The following is a 13,582-nucleotide window of genomic DNA, read 5'->3' as shown; positions in this document are numbered from 1 at the left end:
GCTCATCATATCTTTCTCTCCTTCACCCTTTCCAAAAAAAAAACAATAAAAAAACCCCAAGGTGAATACACTCCTCGTGGACAGACTCACTTGTTGAAGGCAGTCCTCCCCCTCTATCTGCCTTTCAGCCTTCATTTTGGGGCCATTTTCACTTCAAAGACTCTCCATTATCTGCCATCTCTGAGGGCAATTAGGAACGGGCCGACTTTGAACGGCAGGCACGGCCACTGCATTAAACTACTCATCCCCTGTCATGGGGGCTTTTGTTGGCGCTGCCCACATTGATGGAAAGGATACTGGGGCCCTGAGAACCCCTTCCGCCCCCAACACTGCACCCCCTACCCTGCTTTTTGACTGGTAAACTGTGGAGTAAAATGGTGTGTAATTAAGTGGCAGTGAAAGCAGCTCCTGTTTAGGTGTGTGACCGGCTTGGTGGAATAGAGACGGGCTTGAGTTGGCACTTTGGAGATGAGAGGGGGTCGCAGAGGGTCACGGGCCTTCATGGGATGTTGGCAATGGCAGTCCAGAGATTAATCTCAGCAGGACTGCGTCAAGGCTATGAAGTGGAGGGAGTATTTGTTTGTTTGCTGGTGACACGATTCAAGTCAAAAGGATGAGAAATAGGTAAAAATGCTGAAAAATTAATTGAAATATTGGTACAGATGTAGAACGTCTATATGAAGCATAGAGCTGAAATGTTGAATTAACCTAACAGTCATGCTTTTGAGCTGTGGAAGGAAGCCGGAGTACCCGGAGAGAACCCACCATGCACAAGGAGAACATGCAACCTCCATGCAGAAAGACCCCAGGCTGGGTATTGAACCCAGGGCCTTTTTGCTGCAAGGTAACAGTGCTGCCAACTCTTTTATAAATGTATTGAATATGATTTAAAATAATTACTAAGGTAATTATTTAATTATAGGTAAAAAACATGGCAGAGTAATTCTAAATATTTTTTTATAAATGTATAAATGCTGAAGGCTCTGGCTCACCGGGACTGCGCCAGCTGGAAGCCTTAGGACTAGCGGAGGGCTAAGGGACCTTTTCGTGGGAATCGAAGGAGGCACAGAGAGGCATGAAACTATTGGCTTTCATTTAGTGAAATACCGTGTCAAGATTTTACCAGCACCAGAAAAAAAGCCTTGTAATAAAATTGCCCCTCTTTTTATGGTGCTTTTACAGCTGACTTACAAGACACAACGCGATTATGTCGTCGACTACCTGATGCTCCATGAAAGCCAGAGTCCATCCAGCAGAACAGCCCAAGGTTTTAGTTGGGTCACTGAAAACCTTTTTGGTCAGGCTTGGCAGCCATTTCTGCTGGATTTCAATTGGCTGTCCCTCAGTGTTAGTGATTTTGTTCCAATGCCTCTTTCAGATACTCGATACAGCAACATGCCTTGGACTCCCTGATGCCTTGACACATCGACTTCACAAAAAGTAGTATTGTGTCTTTTCTCTGTTCCTCATAGGACTTTCTCAGTTCTTCGATTTTCCTTCTCATCGTTATCAGTTCTTGAACATTACTGATAACAGGTTCCACCAAAGAACTGAGCCCTAAACCCAGCTTAAAAAACTCTGTGGGCTCTTCCTCATCCATAGGAGACGTGGTCACCGATATAACATGCTTCAGGAAGAGCATGTTAAATACCTGAGTACACTCTGCCTGAGTGATCCCCATAACCTGGGCAAAGGCCTAAGAAACCAGGTTTCCAAATATGGCTTTTAAGTCGCCATATTTGTACTTCAGGTTCTCAAATAAGTCCAAAACGAAATCAGAAAAAACCTCCGTCATGTAGCGCAACAGGTATTTGGTCCCCTCTCTGACGCTCTCATCCAGGTGTAAAAACAATTTAAATGTGAAGCAAATAGTTTAATATTTTTATATTAAACCTAAAAGGAAAAAACTCCAAATACTTTTTCAATAAAATGTTGAAAGTTATCTAGACATAGAGTTATGTCTGGATTTTTTACGAACTATATGCAGAATGATGTCTAAATATTGAGGCAATATGTACCGTCATATCATATGACGGTACACCAAGTGAAGAGCTGTTGTAGTGACATCTTGTGTGAACGAACAGCATTTATCTTCTTTAAGGTTGCATTGCTCTTTATTTTCAACATTTTGATTTCAATCATGAAATATTCCTTTGACATTTTTGACTGTCATTTCTTTTCCTCAACATTTTGACTCTATTGTCGGATTAAATTTCCTTCTCTTCATCTGTATGCTCCAATTAGATCAAATGAAAAAAAAAATCCTTTCTACATTTTCTTTGATTTACCCTGACAGTCTTTCACAGCAGAAACAAGAAAACCGAAGTTACACCTTTACGCCACTACTTGAGAATTCACAAGTTTGTCTAAACCAAAGCTGTCGTCCAGGTTTTAAAATCCCACATTTATCATTTTCTCCATTTCCCTCTACCATTGAAGCTGTCGTCAAATTATTGTCTCGTTTTATCCTCTTTAGTATCCTATAACAACTTTTACTACTCCAAACTGTATAAAGTAACTTGTAACATGCCCCCATAGCATGTGTGTTGAGTGTTATATGACTTTTTTAAGGATAGTGGTTTTGTTTTGCTGCTGGTGAAGTAATGAAAAGAGCCAAAGGAAAAGCACAAAGTGAAGACAGCTGGAGCTTTTGGTCTGTGAGTGAAAATTTACACAATTCACAAAATATTTTTATTTATTTTTTTAAATTCCTAAGTTTCTTTAAATTGTTGTCTTTAGACAAACAGTTTTGCTTTAAATGTATCGCAAAAGACATTAAAAGAGTCGTTTTTATTTTGCCATAAAAATCTACAAAGGACATACTTTCCCTCAGATATGCACCTTGAAAGAATGTGGCGGTTGCGGTGGAAGGAGGCTGATTTAGTCGTGCTTTGATGCTCTCTCTAGTCAGAGGCCTCCCGCTGAGCAGTGACATCCTGTCAGCGTGAAACCTCTTCTCATTCCACGGGTTAGACACTACATGACCACAAGATGTTTGTGTCAGAGAGAGGGAGACGCTGAAAGAACTGCTGATACTAACAACAGCTTAAATTAAGTTTCCACATTTTACTGACTCAATCAAAACTCTCTGACGAGCCACAAACTGCCACAAATTATATTTTGTGTTGTGGAAAATTTGATGCGATGGCATTTATCTTCATATTAACTGTCTTCAAGATGTTCGGCAGAAGTTTGTGTATGCGTGGTTGTTTTTCCCTATTTTACAAACTAAAACACTTTGTAAAATCCTCTGATGAAACCATTTTTCATTATTTGTTTTCATTTCCATTTTGTACACAAGAAAATGTCGATTTTCTTCTGTCGATTTTATTTTCAAAAATAGACCAAGTCATATTAACACAATTACAATACAATGTTATTTAAAAAAGAACAATAAACTCAGTTCCAGTGGTTGTCTGGCGCTTCTGGTTACACCTTTACTTGAGGGTCTCTGGGTTGGCCTTGTGTTTACTGAGTTGCCTGCTCTTGTTCAACATTAGCTGGAAGAGAGTCCATGTGACCCCCAAAACTGTTTCCCTTTCCGTCCCATTGCAGACAAAATCTTCCACGCGTTTTCTCAGGGTGAGGTGCTATGTTGAAGAATATTAGTGGACAAGCAGCTTCGTAAAGAGCAAGGAACAAAGCAGATAAGTCAAGAGAAAAGTTCAGTGCTGGGTTAGGTTATAAAACAATGTCCCAAGTAGATGTTTTGTGGTATATATATAACAGTAACAGTGATAATAAAAAGCAATTCAAGATTAACTGAAATCAGTTTTGGCAACAGGTAGTACATCTGTGATTGAACTGCAAATGCATTCAAATGGGACACATGTGAGCTCACATATAGTGTTAGATGGTCCTGGGTTCAAATCTTACCTGGGGTCCTTCTGCATGGGTTCTTTCCGGATACTCCGTCTTTCTCACACAGTTGTTTTTGTGTATTTTCTTTTCTTGTGTGTGTGAATGGTTGTTTCCCATTTGCGTCTCTGTGTTGCCTGATGATGAACCTGGCAACCTGTCTAGGATGTACCGTCCTCTTTCCCAATGTCGACCAGAGTACCTCACCAGTGATCCCACTAGGATAAGCAGTTTTAGTTCTCTAGATTGATGTTTTGCTGATCTTGGAACCAAGAGTGGAAAATTTGTAAAATTTACTGTCCCTAAAATACTGTTGGTTTGTGGGGCTTATGCACATAGTACAGCAGAGTTTGTGCTACTCACACTAAATCAACAGTCTTCTGACATTTGGAAACAAATTTAGATTTCAAAACATTTTTCAGCCAGTCATCTGAGAATGGACTTAATATGGTCCAACTGGAAACATGGTAGAGAACTGTCCACCTAAACTTGACTGAGCAGAAAGAACATTAATCAGAGAATTGTCCAGGGGGCCCATATTAACTGGTGGAGCAGGAGAGAGTCATACCCTGAACATACAAGTGCAAGGATGGCCATCAGCATACGATTAAAGAATTGTTGAGTACTTTTCTTGAGAAGAAATTGTGTAACTAGTTAAAGACTGAAAGGTTGCTGGTTGTAAATTATGATGATTTTTGTACCAATCCTGTGTGAAAACCTCTTAGATGGTGAGGGTGTCATGAGGTGCGGTTGTAGGGTGGTGAGGCAGATGCTGAGGACCCAGTATGGCTGAGAAAATGATGATTTAATGATGAACATGAACAAATAATCCACAATTCCAGGCAGCACAGGATGAGCGGTAAGGCTAAGGCTCACCAAGGGTAGCAACTGGCAATAATCCAAATTATACTCGACAGGACGAACCCGAAACAACAGACAAGTAAGACAAGGACCCGACAAAGACACAGAGACATAAGGTGGCATTAAATACACAGAGGGTAATCACGGAATGAGACACACCTGGGAACAATTGAGGGCTAGCCAGGACAACATGGAGACTCAAAATAAACACACAGAGAAAACCCAATCCTGACAGAGGGAAGCTTATGGCTTTTGAGTGGGATTGTCCTGCTAGCTCATCCCCACAACTGCACAAGCCAAACACATCCCTGACCTGGAGATATAATAAATTATTTAAACAGAATGCCTATGTTTGATGTAAAATATGAAAAAGCAATATATTCATCTAAAAGAGCTCCCATCCAAAACTCTCATAATTAATTTTTTGTTTTTTACTTAACTGTCTGGAAATGATGACAAAGCCATCTTTACAACTTTGACTATGGAACATTTCATTTGCAGCCATGTTGAATGCTAAACTCGTTTGTTAGGATCAGAGTCTGAGTACACTATTAATTAACATTTTAATAAAATCTTATTTAACAAGAAAGCTAATACTTGTAATTTCTATTACAAAAGATATTAAATATTGAAGACCTGTTCAGGGTGACCCTGCCTCTCGCCCAGAAAGTTAGCTGGAGATAGGCACCAGCACCCCACCCGACCCCACTAGGGAAAGGGTGTAAAGAAAATGGATGGATGGATTAAATATTGAACATGAAAATTTTGTTAAACCTGAAGCAATTTTATTGCTTTTTTCCCATTACTTTTACATTAAGAAATCTGGTTTTCATGTTAGAAAAAAAAAATCTGGAAGTCAGAATGGCAAACTTCAAGGTTTTTTTTTTTTCTTAACTCTCTTCATTGTTTCTTTATGTTCAGACATGCATACATAAAAAGTTCAGATTTTACAACGTAAGATGCAAGATCAGTAGTAAAATGGCAGCTAAACATCGAGATGCAGATGATTTTTAAGTTTCAGTTTGCTGTCATATTTTGGTGCTGTTTGAAAATGCAACACTTCATCCTGACAGGTGGTTGTGCAATAAAAGAAGTTTGGATCATGAAAAGTGCAACCGTAAGAATAACTTTAACTTCAAATTTACTTCTTCAATCATTTAACTGAGTACCACACAGTATCCCCAGGGCTGGGTGGAATTTGTTGCAATTACTTCTGCAGGTAATTAGAAATCATTATCAGTGTAATAAAGCAATTTACACAGGCCTCAAGGGCTCTCAATGCTGTGATCTAAATGTGGGCTGGTGTTAAAAAGGAAAGAAAGAAAAAAACAGGTCTCGCAATGTTTTAATTGCACAATGCCTGTGGGTGGTTGAGGTTTCAAATAGCTTTGATTGAAGCTGAGGTAACAAACAGGTAACGAAATCGTTAAGAAAATAGAGCCAGTGGGTCAATGATAAAAAAACTGTTAAAGGGTGCCAGAGATCCAAAACAAAGACGTTGAACATCAACACAGAAGCTGTGTAACGTTTAAAATGAGTTAATATGTCAATCCCATTTACTTTGTTTCTGTTTCTTTTTTAAACATGAACCATTTACTATTTTACAAAGGAACAGTGTTGTTGTCTTCCTGACATGAAGGGGACAGATAAAATCCTCTTTTAGTGCAGACACTCCCCCTTGAAACCTCCTCCAAATCTCACACCAAACTGGGAAGTCCTAATGAGGAATGATCCCCACTCCTGCCCTGGTTTAAAAGGGAGAGTCAAGCAGCGTCATTGACCCCGGTTCTCGACTGCACGTTCCAAAGATTAAGCAAACACTAGTAATTGCCCCCGAGATCAGGTTCTGTTTTGACTGATGTCGCCCCCATGCCGCCCAGTCTGTATTTGATCTGCAGCAGGATGGCAGCAGTGCTCTTCATTCACTCTTCACGTCTCAGCTTCATGAGGAAAGAAGGCCAACAACCGAGAAATAAGAGAGTGAGGACTTCCTGTCATGCTGTTGACATGTCAGTTACTTGCATGTTTCAGCAAGATGAGTCTTTGCTTCTTGCTGTGGTCGTCCTTTGACTGCCACTTGCACCACACGGATCATTGCTTTATTATTTCTCCTCTTGAACTGTGTTCAGGTTTGTCGGTCACAATAGTGACTGTGACCGACAGGGAAGCAAAGGAAAATTGAGCACAAAGCCGGGAAAAATGCAGCTGAAAATGTCAATGTTTCATTTAAAAGGTTCAAATTTGTGGAATCAGTGCAACTCAATATCCATCCAAGATAAAGAAAGTCTTTATTTCAACTACAAGTTCGTACAGTAGATAATTACTTTGCTATTTAACTAGCGATTGGTAAGAAGTCAGCAGAAATGCTCTGATTGCTGTAGCTTGGAGATCTGAGGAGGTTTAACCTTCCTGCAGACTTAACAGATGGGATCATTTGGACCCATGAGCTTTTTCCAGTCTGGTCCCAGTACAAAGTGCGCTGTCATGAATGTTTTTGTGTGGTTTTGGGAACTAACGGTCTGACAGGACAATTCTCCTGTCCGACTGTGACATCTGCTGCGCTCCTCCTGAACATTAAGTGATAAAACTCTGTCATAAGCCATAGTCTTACTGCAATATCGGCTAGATATGGTTATTTCTGCTCCAGTTCTGACCAGCATGGTTTTTCCGAGGCATTAGCACCTACAATATCTTACATTATGTAAGCTATATATAGAGTGTAGTGTAGCTTTTCTCCACAAAGTCTGTACTTTGCTTAAGCTGACCATAACTAAACATACAGGAAAATGAGTAAATGTTTCTAAGGGACAGAGAACATGTAAAAAGTAAAACCACTGCAAAAGAAAGTATCTTATCTGAGAAACTTCATGCTCATAAACAGCTGTCAAGATTAAACCTCTGCAGATCCTGTAAAGAGGATCATCTAGAGAAAAGTGCTCACTATATTGTTTTTTTCCGTGTTACCACTACACAGCTACATATTCATTCAAAGTCCCCCTAAAAATCACTTTTTGCTGAAAAAAAAACCAGTCCATTATGTGATTAGAAAGAGAGACTTAATGATATTACCATTACAGATGTTATCGTCCATTTATGATAGTGACTTGCTGTTTTGTTGTATGTAACTCAAACTGTTCATGATTTCAAAAAGTGCGATTCAACATTACTTAATTGTTTTGAAATCCAGGTGTTATAATATAGTTTTGTTCCCTAGTTTTAAGATTTACAAGTTTTTGTTACAAAATCTGATGGATGACAAGTGCCCTTCAACAATTAGTCAAGTTATCACAAGGATTATTAGAAAGAGGTGGTGATAAACCCACTAGGAAATCTTGCGGACCAAACCCACACCAGCTTGTTTAATCGAAGCCAAATATTCAATCACAGACACAAACAATGACATGCATTTCTAATTAATTGTAATTCCTTTTCAAGATCTCACCCTGTGGTGATGTTGGAGGTTTCAGTGGAAAAAAATACATTAAATTTCATGCTTCCATGGTGGATAACATGGTCATTAAAACAAGCAATTCCTCTGCGCTTTTACTGGTGCAAACAAATCACGTCCAGACGGCCAGAGAAAGCAACATTAATGAGTCACAAGGGACTGGTTACAAAAGCAAATTCCCCAATGTTGGGAAAGGAAAACGTAAAAGATAAACTATCAATGAACTTGTTTTATTGCTTTAAATATGATATAAAAATTCCAGGTATTTATTAGCGTGACTTGTGTTAATATGCACGGAGAAGCTATTTGAAGGCGAGTCAGAGAACCGAATTTCAAGCCGCATTTTCAGTTTAAACTCATAATGATTTTTGGCCCCTTTTCAAGCAGATGTCAACATCAACATGACACGCAGACAAATGATTGCACAGATGAGCCAGAAGCTCTTTGCAGTCAGTCATGACAACCTCTTGGAGTGTTACAGCTGACCCTGTCAACAGACTCAGATCAAAACAGCCAGGAGCCCGGCAGTGTCGTGGCCGCGCCTGACCCGGGAAGATCAAACCCGAGGTGGGGTAAATGCCTGCTGGGACCGTCAGTCTGCTTTTCATTTTCTACCTGCTGAATCATCTTGCTGTGTTTTGTCAGTCTCTGGGGAATAACTTTTCTTTTCTTTTCTTTTTTCAAGTAAATTTGACATGTCGATTACGGAGGATTTAGAGGTATTAGGTGGAGTTCGCCCCCAAATGAGTCCACCCTGGGAGCAGCTGGGGGATTAAAGGAGACGTTTTTTCCAAGGATGAAAATGTGCAAGAAAAAATTGTCATTCCGTCTCTTCAAAAACGCACATGGAAAACACAAACTTGGTCTTAAAATCTCTTTCGAAGGCAGTTTGTGCATTTTATAGATTTAAACGATGCTGCCAGTACATTCAGTGATTTAGGTTTGTGGATCAATTAGTTTGTATTGCCAGATTGTCTTTATTGATTTGATAATTAAGCAGTTAGTGGTTAGCAATATGCTCTCTGACAGCCAAGGGGAGGCTTCAGACTCTAAATGAGGTATAATTGACAGCCTGTGGGCAAAGCTAATGCTAATAAAACTGCCTGACAACACTGCAGGAATGTTGCCTCTATTAACGAAGCACTACCAGCCCCTCTTCTGTCTGGTGCCAAGGCACATGTGGAACCTCTAAAAGGGCTGCATTTCTGGTGGAGTGAATTACCCCCTCAAACCAGTCACACCAGGATATCAGGATGCAGCGCTGACTGAAGTTAAAAGATCCAACGCAGGACCTAATCCCCTGAAAGCATTACTGTATACACGCAAGCTCACGGGGATGACTCGAGAACGATTAGACCCGAATACACACACACAGGAACTGAGTTTATGGGAAGAACAGCGATACAGTAAACACTGAGTTAAGGGAGAGACAGCTCAGAAAAGTTCATGATATGTGGGTCAACTGCTCTCAATCAAGTCGCCAACGAAGGCTGAGAAGATGCATTGCTTAGACGTGAGGTAAGTTGTGCTTTTGGGTAAAATAGTTCTTGCACAGCATCACTTTCCTCGTGTTTTACGTTAGATGAACTATTACAGGGAATTACAAAGGGATCTGGAGGCAGAGGAAGGTAGAGGACCACAGTTTAGTAGACACAACAAAGTGGCAGACGAGGAGAAACATGATGAGGAGGAAGAAGAAGGATGAGAGGGATCCTCCTGTAATTGGTGAAGCTACATGGGGGCCGATTCAGGCCCTGGGCTGATATTAAAGTGACCTGAGAGGCTCCAGACACAACAGGGCCTCTAAACAACTCTGGCTCCACTGTGGAATGAGCCGCCCACGCCAGCCCATTTCAGACTGGACCGCTCTGCAGGATGGGCCGCCAGTTTGGTTCACAACTGCTTGCAGCACAGCTTCCCTCTTTAGCTATGGTTGTATATATTGTCATATGTTATTTCAGATGTTTAAAGACAATTCTGATCAAGGAGTTTGAATATGACATGAAAAAACTCATATATATATATATTTTTTTAATTACATGGCTAAATAAAACGCACTACTTCAGTCATCATGAAACCATCAGTTGTGAATTGCTGTATCTCTTTAATGACAATCATTAAGTCAAATTCCAATTTAGCATAATGTCTGTTTTTTTGGGGTAGGCAGTCAAAACAGCTGCTGATTTGAAAAGACAGGGTAGCAAAGCAGTTTGGTTGCTGCCAAATGGTGCTACTGCTCCCTTGGGTCTTGGAAATGTAACATTTCGATTGCATTTAAATCAAAATATCTTGTTTAGAAACTTTACTGAAGTGGAGGTGAACAGACACACTGGTTGAATGTACCTGCAAACACATTCAAGACTCTTGTATTATCATGTATATATCTAAAAAGAGCTAAAAAACAATTGAAAATGTGTGTGTTATTTATGATGGCGCCTCCTTTTGCTTAGCGCATGCAGCAGATAAATAAATTCGCTTTTAATCCCGATTGTTTTTGACTTCTTGCACTTTTTTATGATTCAATTTCAGTATATTTGGACATTTCACTGAGTATTGCTCACCATCCAGATGCAATGTTGTTTAATTGAAAACCTACGAACACATGAGCACGCTTGCACATGCTGGCAAGTTGGGAGAGGAGAGTATTAATCTGAGAAGCAAACAAGAGGCCCAGGATCCACAGCTGAGGAGGAAAAATTGATTTAAGTAATTATTTAGTCCTGCAATGAACAAATCTCGAGTTTAATAAAGAAAGCTGTGTAGGGGACAGAGTAAATATGTGGTTAGAGATGCTCCGAACAGATTAAATGAACATTTGAACTTATTTTTAGATGGAAAATGCTACAAGTAGCAGGAAACTAAGACCTGGAAACACCATCCTCAAAGTGAAGCACTGTGGTGGCAGAGTCATGTTCATGATGATGTATGAGCATTACATATAGAGCTAGAACTACAATTTAAATCGGTAATAATGTGTTAAAATGGCCCAGTCAAAGACCACATCAGAATGCAGTGGAGAAGCTTTCTCAAAACTAATATGATGATGAAGAAGAAGAAAGGGCGAAGGTTTCAGTTTCTAGACTCACAGAACTGAGCGTCCAAAGCACATTTTCTGATTTTTATTTTTCAAATAATACTCTCTCACCTAAGAATCCAACAAGGGTTTGAGTTTGTGGGTGTTACATGATCAGTGTGTCTGACGGCTTTTTACAAGTCAAGTGATTAAATAAGTGTGAAAGTGGGAATGGCACAATACTAATAGGGATCAATAAAAACAACACCGTTCTCTTTGTGAAAAGCAGACGCAGGATAAACAGTTCATGTTCCACGCAGATTGTTGCATCTGGAATAATCAGGAGGTCACTCTGAAATTAAGACGCTACTGCAGCGTCTCCCCCAAGGATATTTTGATGCAGCTTAAACTCCGCTCATGCTTTGGAACTTGTGGGAAAACAAGTGTCATGGAAAGTTACGGATCTTTTTGTTTTCTCGTGGAGCATTAATAAACCCATGGCAGAACTGGAAAGTCACTTGTCAATAGAACAGAAACACAAAACTGTAAACACCTTTATAGCTATGGACACAGCGAGGTTTATTTGGTTTATCTTTATCAAATCCACGCTGCGGCATAACCATGTGTCTGAGCCACACATTTCCCCCAATTGAAAACATGTTCATTAGGATGTGTAAACACGTTTAAAAGTCCTGATTGTCCTCTTTTTTTTCTCTACAGTTTGGGTCCTGCCTGAGATCTGATTTTCCTCTCTTTGATGTGACTTTAATTCTCGTCTCTCTCTCTCCCCCCCCCTTGCACCTAACATGTGTCCCTCATTACATCACGTCATGCAAGAGAACAATCAGTTTGTCAAAACACATCTCTGGGCTTAAAGGGGAAAGGATGAGAAAAGGCTACGAAAGGGAAGCATGGCTGAAAACCGAAGGGACAGTCAAGAGCATTATCTAAGCGGTAACAGATAGCTGCTCTTCACATTGCTGGGCCCTGGGGCCTGGCCCATGGGCCCCTTCTCCTTGATGTTCACACCGGGTCGCTCTGGGACCAGATCAGGGCGGCTCATTGAGTGACAGCTTCAATAAGGGTAATTACAGTGGGCTGCAGGGCCCAAGTTATGTAGTCTGGCAACTCCACCCACTGTGGAGACAGAGTGACTGTGTTAACTACGGTGTTCGACCAAGGTAGGCATCAGTCAGCCAGCGCCGGACCTCACAGCAGTAAACACAGACACACACTAATCCACACAAAGGCTCACATACACACACACTTATATATATACTGTATATCGATATTATATGTATATAAATATATATATCACTGAAATTCAGTTATTAGCAATCGGTTACAATTTGTTCCCAGCTTTTTTTTAAAATATACTTTTAAATATTTTATGCAATAAAATAAATGATTCAAAACTCAAAAAATAAAATAAAAATAAAAAAAATCAAAGAACCACCATATCTGTTAACAAACTGTTAAAATATCAATTAAAATATCTGCATTGCTTAGATTTTCTTAAAGTTAAATGTTAAAGCATATTTTTGCCTTGAATGTAATTTGGCACAGTTCAGATGAAACTGATGTGATTTGATGGATAAAATAATATTAAAGCACGTAGGTGTGATCTCGAAGGTTCTACAGGGCCACACAAAATTGTTTGGCGGGCCACATTTGGCCCGCAAGGCTTGAGTGTTAAAATATTGTGCATCTGGACTCTGCAGAAACATGTCATTTTTTTTTGTTTTCTACTATGATCACTTTTATTTTTGACACGTTAAACGAATGCTCAACAAATATTTATGCAATTTTTTATAGACCAACGCAAGGATCTTAAAATAACTCAACATTTCATGGGCAACCACCAGAGAGAAGCTGAAACCTGATCCACGTAATGCCTTTTCTGCCTGTGACGAGTCCAGTAGCAAAAATTTTGGACAAAGTAGAGGCGAAGGGGAGTTGGGGCTGATTAAGACCCATGTAATGTGAATCTAAACAGGAGGGTTTGAATGACAGTTTGAACATCTTGCACCATAAGGAAAAGACTTGATGTTTATGGAATGAATAGAGAGAAAAAAAAGTTTTTAACATCAGGATGAATTTCCTTCTCTGATTTAAAATCAAGAGTTACAAATCATTTTGCAGGACTTGTAAACAACAAAACACATGCAGCACACCTTTGAACCGCGGGGTCATTCTTAACTCCTCTTATTGACTCCTTTATCCTGAGCAAAGTACACACATGCCATCAAAGTCAGCAAAACAGCGTTGCTACAAAAGCCAGAGGTATTTGTGGGCTTAATTACATTCATTTCACTCCTGGCATTTCGATGGTAAAACACTTAGCGCAGGAATTTTCGTTCTCTTTGTACCCCATTGTAATGAATACAAACCCATAATTGTTT

General features: G+C 39.8%; 1 long non-coding RNA gene across 1 annotated transcript; it reads right to left on the bottom strand.

The window, feature by feature from the left end:
- Positions 1-734: 734 nt before the first annotated feature.
- Positions 735-12,325, bottom strand: LOC116710056 (uncharacterized). The gene is made up of 3 exons (XR_004337030.1): positions 12,315-12,325; positions 10,222-10,224; positions 735-862 (listed from the first exon to the last, which is right to left on the bottom strand). It is a non-coding gene; the product is annotated as an uncharacterized LOC116710056 (long non-coding RNA).
- Positions 12,326-13,582: the final 1,257 nt, after the last annotated feature.

Source organism: Xiphophorus hellerii, chromosome 20 (assembly GCF_003331165.1).
Source record: "Xiphophorus hellerii strain 12219 chromosome 20, Xiphophorus_hellerii-4.1, whole genome shotgun sequence".
NCBI lineage: Eukaryota > Metazoa > Chordata > Actinopteri > Cyprinodontiformes > Poeciliidae > Xiphophorus > Xiphophorus hellerii.
The sequence above is the reverse complement of the archived record's forward strand: the minus strand, read 5'-3'. Positions and strand labels throughout refer to the sequence as shown.